Here is a 10,129-nt window from a genome sequence, read left to right as displayed (position 1 = left end):
TCCTCCATTCATTCATACAAATAAATGGGAGGTATTTAGAAAATATAACTCATATTCTTTAGAGTATTTCTATTTGCGTAGAATGATATGCTTTTCATTCTAATAATTTTTTCTTTTTTCTAGATGTATTGCTTTACATCTTTATAGTGCTATTTCGAACCATGTAAATATGTGTATAGAAATAAATTTGAATAAATTCAGTGCTTCAGAATAAAATTTGAAATTTATTAATAAGCCAACGATAAGCAAATCAAGGTCTTTGTTCAGAAATCTAATTCATCAAACCATTCTTTAAGACCAAATAATAGTCTAACTAAAAATGAGGCATTATGCCTTCACAACTATCTTTGGAAAATAAAATGAATAAAGCAGATCAGTCAAGATTGAGAGCATCCATTGACTTACCAAGTTCCTCTTTGCCATTGAAGTCTGCAATTGTAAGGTTGACGTTTAGGTCATGACCTTCTTCTTCCATATAGTGAGCCTCTTGTTCTTTAGACTCTCTATACCTCTTGTAATTGGCTGCTACTCTGTTGTTTGCTTGGCAGTTCTTGTACCAATGCCCAATGAATCCACACCTATAGCATGGTTTATTGTCAACTCTTTCCTTTTGCATCTTGTTTCCATGATCCCCATGTCCCTTTCCACGTGGTGCATGGTTGCCACGTGGGTAGGGATCAACACGTCTAAACCCCCTTGCATTGGAGTTATTTCCACCTTTCATTTTTCCATAATTAGCCTTGAGAATTTTCTTTGTCCCAGTGGGCTTGACATTATTATTCAAGAGAATCTTATTTTGTCTCTCAGCCACTTGTTGTAGGCTTATCAACTTATTGAAGGTTGTGATTCTTTTGTTGTCATAATCCAACTGATACTGGTTCGCTAGTATAAAAGCTGAATTAGGAAAGGTGGTAAGAGTCTTGTAGATCATATCATCTTCTGTGATTTCCCTTCCACAGAAATTGAGACGTGCCTTTAAGCGCAACATGTCCTTGTTGAAGTCATTGACATTTTTATAGTCAAGCAAGCGGATTCCATTCCACTGAACAGCCAGTCCTGGGAGCAAAATATCGTGAATGTTCCCAAAATGTCCTTTAAGGGCATCCCACAGTGCTTTGGGTGTCTTCAACTGAAGGTACTCCCAGCGTAGGCTAGGATCAATATGTCGCTTCAGAAAAATTAAGGCATCTGCTTTCACCTTATTAGATAGTTCATCATCTTTGGGATCAGTAATGGTGGCAGTGTAGTCTTTTGCCACAAAGGCAATTTCCATATCGGAAACCCAACGATGGTACTCAAGTCCTTCTGAGTCCAAGATGTCAAACTCAGGTCGAGTTGGATCAGCCATCTACATAAAATAAGAGAGAAGATATAAATTACGCAGTCATAAAAACATCCACGTAAATTATTTTCCAAAAGTATGAATTAGATTTCAAGACCAAGATTCGTAATGGTCACACATTTTTTTTTTTCGATGCTATGTGAAAATACTTTATCACAGTAAGTGTGTGTATAATGCGCATGAATTTTCATTATCATGGCCAAACGGTATTGATATGTTGCATTAAAAATAATCATAGCACATTTAAATATAGCATATAAAAATAAACTACATGGCATGCTCAAATTTCACAAATATACAACAAATTATATACTACACATAATAATAGCAATAATATAGCATGCATAAAATAAAATGTAAACAATAGTAAAATACAAAGCATGCGTAGACATAATTTATATAAGCGTAAATAAAATAAAAACATGCTCAAAATTTCATAAATAATATATAACAATATATATAGATATATATGGCATGCTCAAAAATCAAATATATAATCATGGCTTAAAGATAATTATATAAAGCAGAAATGACAAAACATGCGTAAAATAATTAATATAATCTAACTAAGCATGTTCGAAAAATTTATAATAAAAGCAGAAACAATAAAATATATAGCATGCTCAAGAAAATAAATAATGAGAATTTACCATAGTATGAAATTAAATAAATTAAAGAGAACATACTTGGTTTCGAAAAATAAAACAATCCTAGTGCACGCGCGTGTTGATGCAGGCGTGCGTAGCGATGTTTTTGGGCTTATGAAACTAGGCCGCTTCCTCTCCCTTTTCAGCAGTGGGCTTTATTTTTTTTTTCTTTTTATTAGCCTGCTTTTTTCTTTCTTTCTTTTCTGGGCCGCAGGGCCTGTTTCTTTTTTTTTTCCTCTCTAGGCTGCAGAGGCCTGCTCTTTTTTTTCTTCTTGGGCCGGGTCTTTACTTCGGCCCAGGTCACGTTTTCTCTCTCTCTTTTTTTTTTTTTTTTTTTTTTTTAATTTGGGCCGGGTCACACTGTTTTTTTTTTCTTCTTTGGGCCGGGTCTGATCTTTGAGCCCGGTCACCACTTTTTTTTTTTTCCTCTCTTCATCCTCCTTCGTGTCTTCTTCTTTCTGGTTGTTTTGCGGTGTTCAGGTCCCGCCCTCGTCGCCGGTCTGGCCGAAGTGTGAGGAGCAGGTGCAGATCGCCGAAATCTTGTGCTGCAGGTCGGATTGGGCTGCAGGCGGTCTGTGTCCGGTGGAGGAGAGCAAGTGAGGCCTTGGTAGGGAGCAGGCTGCGCAGGCGGTTTGTGGGTTCAGTGCTGGGTTGCAGGGATCGGCCTTACTGTGCGGGGATCGGCCGGTCTTGGCCTGTGGGGTGAGACTGGTGAGGGAGAAACGAGGGTGGAGGCTGCAGGCACGGGGGTGCTGGACGTGAGTCTGCTGCAGGCAGGGAGGGTGGCAGGCCAGTCTGGGGAAGCCGAGGTGAGGGCAGGCTGATCGCTGATGTCCGGCTGGGGAGAGAAGGAATTTTTTTTTTTTTTTTGTTGGTTGGTGGCGGTAGAAAAGAAGAAAAAGAGTTTTCTTCTTTAGGGTTTTGGTTTTTTTTTCTTGGCTATTGGCTCTGAGCGTTCTGATAACGTGTTAAAGTAAATTGAGATTGAAAATTGGTCTACTCATTTCATTTCATAACCCCTTTATATAGGGAGAGAATTACAATGATAACATTAACTACTGATTGGTTCGTAATCCATGCTGATTGATGTTAATCGGTAATTGCTTGATTCCCTCTCCGTCAATCACTTTGACGAAGGCACACAATATGTTTTTCCTTTAACAATATATATATATACTCACAAAAATATATAAATATAATTTTTTTTTAGACGAATTATATAGATAATAAAAAAAGAAAAAGAAAAAAAATAATGTATCTTTCTAGAAGAAAGCTAAAATAATTTAAAGCCATTAAATTTTGAAATGATAAGATAGTCTTTTTATTCAAGAATGACATGACATGATTTGACAAATTAGTGAAGTGTATAGGTGACATGACTTGACACCTAGGATTGAGGTCACAAATCTTAGGCCTCATTGAGGCCCTATATCATTGCCCATATAATAAATCTCTTTTTTAATTGGGGGTATTCTTACTCCTACAACATGCTGTGAAACTTTTTTTTTTTTGATAGACACGACGTTTTTCTCACCCCCATTCATTCCATGATATGGGTGAGATTTGAACATGTAGACCCATGTGTCGGTTATTTCAAATATCCAACAAATAATAGCTCACCCACCTGTGAAAATTTCTTATTTTGTTAATAAATTAACACCAGCTTATCTTTCTATACTATTATAAGGACGACAGAGCTTGTCAACCAAAACAGATTTTTTTACCAAAATATCCCTTAGATATTAAAAAACCTTTGAACTGAAATATTCGAGAAGGAAAAAAAAGGCCAATTCACAAAATAAAAGAAATTTAACAAAAATAAAAAACAAAAGAAGTGGAGCAATTTTCTCCACATTCTGTAAAATACCTACCCAGATAGTTATTTACACCCCTAGGACGTGTTTGACGTCTAGTTTCATATATAATACTCAAATTATCAAATTTTATGGGCTCAAATTATTATTATTTTTTTGTGAATCAAATTTTTTTAAAAAACTTTTTTTATTAACTTGTTAGTAGAAAAATGATTGATCTTCCATTATGAATGTGAGAGTCTTGAATTTTTACTGATTGTTTAATAAAATTTTCCGTAAAAATAAAAAAATTGACTCTTACATCTTGCGTCTCGACAAACTCAAGGCTGGCCATATCGACATCCACTACTCATACTACCATTAGAGATGATGGTTATCACAAATTTTAGAATCGAAAACAAGAAATAACGGTGAACTCGACATCCCTAACGAACTCGTGAAAGGGAATCCCCTTCACCTAGTTTCTTTTTCTTGCGACGAGCGCTAGTCCTCACTGAGGTCGAGGGCTTTATTGAATTTTGGATCTAGAACTAGTTGATAAGCCCCTACGTTGATGTGGGGTTGATTTTTGCCTGAATTGTTTGGCTTGGCTGGGACTATCATAGTGGTTAAGAACGAAATGGTTTTTCCCACAGAGAGAGAGAGAGAGAGAGAGAGAGAGAGAGAGAGAGAGAGAGAGAGAGAGAGAGAGAGAGAGAGAGAGAGCGAGCGAGAGAGAGAGAGAGAGAGAGAGAGAGAGAGAGAGAGAGAGAGAGAGAGAGAGAGAGAGAGAGAGAATTTGAATGGAAGATGTTAAGTTTTGGCAGCCACGAAGTAGAGAAGTTATGGGAAACAATGTTTGTAACTCCCCAAGTATTTCTTTTCTACAGGGGTGAGAAATATACAGAGGAAAATTACATATAACTTGAAGATCGAACACTTGGCTGCAAATACTCCATGAAGATAAATCTTGCAAAATATAGGGGCAAAATCGTCTTATCACTATTCATTGAACAACAATGAATAGTGTTTTGGGTTTGCTTTTTAATATGGGTTTTTGTCCATTTACCCCATTTTTAGAGATTTTTTTCCCACTTACCCTATTAAGTTTTTTTAATTCCCTCTTACCCAAAACACTCTAAGGAAGTCTTCCCTAATACCCCATTAAGATTTTTTTTTAATACCATTTTACCCTTCACCCCTTTGTTACTTAGAGGGAGGGAGAGAGAGAGAGAGAGAGAGAATGGAAGAGAGAGAAACCATAGGAGACTTCGCCGGAGTCCGGTCACCGGCCAACTTTCACAGGATTCCCGTCACCGGTCGCGGGAATCCGGTCACCTGCCGCTGCGCACCGAAATTTGCTGAAAATGTCACCGGAAAGGTTTTTTTGCCCCCAATAGTCTATTGCTCCCTAATAGACGTCTATTACCCCCTAATAGAGGGGCAATAGGATTTTCAGTCGCCATAATGGGAACTAATCTCCCTAAATTTAGACAAATAAAACTTTGATTATAGAAAAAAAAAAAAAAACAAGGAGATTACATTAATTCAAAACGTCTATTGCCCCAATAGACATTCAAAACATTTTTTTTCCCCTTTCCTTCTACCCCATTCCTTCTGATTTGGGCACCCAAGCAGCCATCCAACAACGACGCCGGCGTATTTCTACCGGCAAACTTGTCTCCGACGCCACTAACAACGACTTCGGCCCCAACTCCATGGTCCTTACCTTCGCCAATCCTTTCTGGATCGAAATATGTCACCAAGGTTGGCGCTGCTCCTCGGAATCTCGCCGGAGAAAGTGTTTGAAGCGAGATCGAGGTACACGCCGGCAACATTGAGAATCTGTAGACTTTGTGGTAGAGCTTGACTGGAAGGTCATTCTAGAGGCTGGGCATCACAGACTGAGTTGACTGAGACGACGACCTCGACATCGCCGACGGATACTGCAATTACGGCGATCCTCTTCTTCTTGCTTCTCCTTCGCTTGACAGCAGTGCTCGGAATCTAAAAGAGAATTCTGGCAGTGATCCGAACCTTCGTGCTTCCTCAGACTCGATGCAGCTAGAAAATTAGCCGGCCATGGTCGCCGTGAAACTTTCTCCAGCCCATGCTCTATACGCGCGAAGAGAGAGAGAGAGAGAGAGAGAGAGAGAGAGAGAGAGAGAGAGAGAGAGAGAGAGAGAGAGAGAGATGAGGAGTGGCCTAAAATGTAATTAAATAATTAATTTAAGGGCAAAAATGTCATTTTGCTTTAAATTGGGTAAGTAGGAATAAAAATTTGTTGTTGGGGTAAGTGGGACAATTTTGGCTCATTTTGGTGCTTTGGATCAAGGACACATATAGAGTATAAATACTGCCTACAGGACAACCCTGAGCTTATTAGGCCAACTCCATCAAGTCAAAACCAGAGTATGACGAAGAACCCCAATCTTGGCCTATAATTCCTATTTTTGGTTAGTCAGAGCAGGGGGAGAGACTGCTTAAGATTCATTGTGAAAACTGAAAAGAAGTCCTCACACCCCACCATTGGTATCCCACTGATCATGGACAAGCCTTCTCTCGCCAGTGGAGACCATTTTTTGCTACCACGTTCTCATTTTGTCATTGCCTATTTCCTCTCTACTCCTTTTCCTAGACATGAGCTAGGGAATACATTAGGGTCAAACTCAAGGCATGTCACATGAGAAAGAAGCCCTCATAAACACATACCAGAATTAACACACCTCTGGTGTTCGTATTAATATCAAAAGCTCGGTCAGAAGTTGACACTACGTACCAGGGACGAAGCCAAGTGAAAGGCTGTAGCCCAACCCAAAATTCTTTCAATATTTTAGATAGTTTAGGTGTGCTACTTTAATCAAGCTTCTGAGTTTGGTTAAGTTGTCAAAGTGACAACCTCTTTAACTCTTTCTGAAGTTTTGACCTGGGTTTGAGTCATCCAAGCTGTGTTTTTTTCTTTGAGTTAATTACATATAAGTGCATCTTTGAATGCTATTTTAGCCATAAGGCCACCAACTAATTATTTCCCTCATAAGGCCACTAGATTAAAAATGGTGTTATATTTTGGATATAAAAACTAAAATATTTGCATAAATGCCACTAGAGTAAAAAGTCAACAACCATTCTCTCTCTCCTCTCTGGCGAGGTCTCCGATCAACTCCAGCCAACTCCGGCGAGTCTCCAACCACCTTCCAGCAAACTCTGGCGACCACAAAATCTACTGTCACTAACACTAAAAGCTACTGTGACTAGCAACAAAAACTACTCTGATGAGATTTACAGCAACCTCCGGTGAGGTCCCAAAGCTACTATCACTAGCAATAAAAGCTACTATCACTAGCAATAAAAGCTACTGTCACTAGCAACAAAAGCTACGCTGGTGAGATTACTAGAAAGGTCACAAAAGCTACTATCACTAGCAACAAAAGCTACTATCACTAGCAACAAAAGCTACACTGGTGAGATTTCCAACGAGGTCATAAAAGCTACTGTCACCAGCAACAAAAGCTATTGTCACCGACACAAAAAGATACTCTCACCAGCAACAAATGGCTATTGTCACCATCACCAGCAACAAAAGCTACTCTCATCAATGTCAAAAGTTATAACCAAGCAAGACAAAAACTATTATCACACATAACAAAAGCTACTCCTAGAGATTGAGAAAGCTATTCTCAAAGACTAACAAATCTATGGAAATGTAAAAGATACAACCAAAACAAAAATGCTACTGAAATCTAGAAAAGAAAACATATTCAATGATATAAAAAGTATGCAACGTTCAACAATGATATCACAATGTAAAAATTAACTTCCATAGTTGTCAATGGTGAGGCTCTAAACCCATAGGCATAATTTTGCCACCTTCAGCATGTTCAACATTTTTTGGTTGGCCAAATAATCTCTTGGTTAATGGAGGCTTCAATATCCAAATTTACATGATTTTCAAAATTGACTACTACATATGCAAAAGAATTCTACAATAACAGAGATACAACAAAATATTAGTATTTCAAATGAAAACTAAAAACAACAATGTATCGTTGTGCCGCAAACGTGGCACTCTTTATCAACTAAATAATGAAAAATAAGCAATCTAAAAAGCTACTTTCATAGGTACAAAAATCTACTATAACACATGTACAAAGCTACTGAAACAGTAATAAAAAAAAACTATTGACACAGGTATATAAAACTACTGTAAAACATGTACAAAGCTACTGGACCAGTAAAAAAAGCTATTGACATAGGTATATAAAGCTTTTGTAACACATGCACAAAGCTACTGAACCAGTAATAAAAAGCTACTGACACAGGTATAAAAAACTACTATAACATGTACAAAGTTACTGGACCAGTAATAAAAGGCTACTGACATAGATACTGATTGCACAAAACTAACTTATTATACATGTTAATAGTGTAACACAAATTCCAACAAGAAATGATAGAGATATGAGTCCGGCCCATACAGAAGAAGGATTTTCAAAATGTCACGATAAATCTTGAGCTATCTCGCTAAAACCTCTTGAGCTACTTGGTTTAATTATGACAAATGGTTGTTTAGTGTGTAATTGCTTGTGCACTCACTAGTTATGGAAGGGCCCCTTACTTTTGTACACACTCACTACACATTTCTATGCATCCTCTAAATAAACATTTCATCAATCAGCATAAAGATCCCAAACTAAAGAAATATGTATAGACCTCTTTAATGAATCAATGGACTTCAAAAGATGCAATCATTTATACACACTGATACACACAAAGGATGCAATCATTTATTTATTCGATAGATAAACAATAAAGCACCAAGGCATTGTTTTGAAAACCGAGACAATATATTTGTTAGACCTGGGCACCCTGTTCGTTATTACGTCTCCATCCTAACGAACATATTGAAGCAACCAGACTCCATAATTAAACTTAGAGATAATGATTAGACACTACAGAATTTTCATGTGAAGGCATTCTTTTCATGCTTAATAGCATGTTGTAGTATGCGAAACCAAGCAAGCAGAATCGAAGCTTATAGTCCAAATTTTATAAACAGTCATCTATAAAACTTCACAAATGTCAATCAACTAATATTGCTCCCATCAATTAATGAATATATACGAATCCAATGCCCTAATTGAATCCAATTTCAAATTAACCCCAAAATTTTCAACCCAAAACCCTAACATAGAGAGAATAGGGACTGACTGTGATGGCTGGACATTAGGCGCCGGTAGAGCATTGACGAAATTCACCAGTGAGAAGAAAGAGGTAAAAAGATAAGTGGCACCACCAGAGATGAGCCGATAAGCGAGATCAACGACGTTGGACAACCAACGCTTCCCTCGCTCGGCTTTGTTCGGAGGCGGACGAGAGTAAGGAGTACGTCGTCGGCAGCTTGCGAGACGGTAGCTTATAGCCTGAGATTATCGAGATCAACATTCTAGATCCCAACGCCAGGGTTTTTGAAAAACAGCTTTATCAAAGAAAGGGGGGAGAGAGAGAGTTGAGGGAAAAATTGGTGTAACAAAAAGAAACTGAATGCTCAAAAGCATTAAACTGGCCTTATGTGTACAAAAAAATTTAAGTGGTCTTATGACTAATATAAATTTTAAAAGGGATAATAATAAAAAATATCATTTTGAAGTGTCTTATTATAATTTAAACACCACAAATGTCCCCATGATAATTAAGGTCACCTGTTCACAACCTACCACTAGAGTTCAACTTAATTACAAAAACTGCCACCATCAATTTCTTTCGCAGTTTACTGGAAGTGAAATAACATGGGTTGCTGTTTATCTTCTCCACATTATAATTCGGAATTTCAAAGGTCCAAAAACCGCTCAAACCTACTCCGAAATAGTGAATTACTCTCATCTCATCTTCACCTCTAGCGGCCACATTCTGAGACATATACATTCTCCGACGACTGTTTTCCTCCACGGTGAAGCAGCACTGACTCTGCAAAAGTACTTCACATAAAAAGCCCCAAATTTTAGGGTTTTGAAGAATTGCAAACCTTCAATCATCTACCTCGACCCGGTAATCTTTCAGCCTCGATTCTCAGAAATTTCTCTTACTTAATTGCGATACATTGAGATAGTGTATAGTTTTGCAATTATAAGTTGAATATGATATAATTATTTCTGCATTTGATTATGAAACAAAACAATTCGATCCCAAGTTTTGGTTTGATTGAAGATTTAAAGCTTTTTTGAGTGGAAGATGATAAATAACTGCCTTTAAATTTTAGTTTGATGTTGTAACATAGCCAGTGACATAGGCTACTGAGTGGGTGTGATTTGATTTTGGTGCGGCTGTGTTTTCATTTTGGTGTGATTTGA

The sequence above is a fragment of the Rosa chinensis genome, chromosome 5 (genome assembly GCF_002994745.2).
Source record: "Rosa chinensis cultivar Old Blush chromosome 5, RchiOBHm-V2, whole genome shotgun sequence".
Classification (NCBI taxonomy): domain Eukaryota; kingdom Viridiplantae; phylum Streptophyta; class Magnoliopsida; order Rosales; family Rosaceae; genus Rosa; species Rosa chinensis.
The sequence above is the reverse complement of the archived record's forward strand: the minus strand, read 5'-3'. Positions refer to the sequence as shown.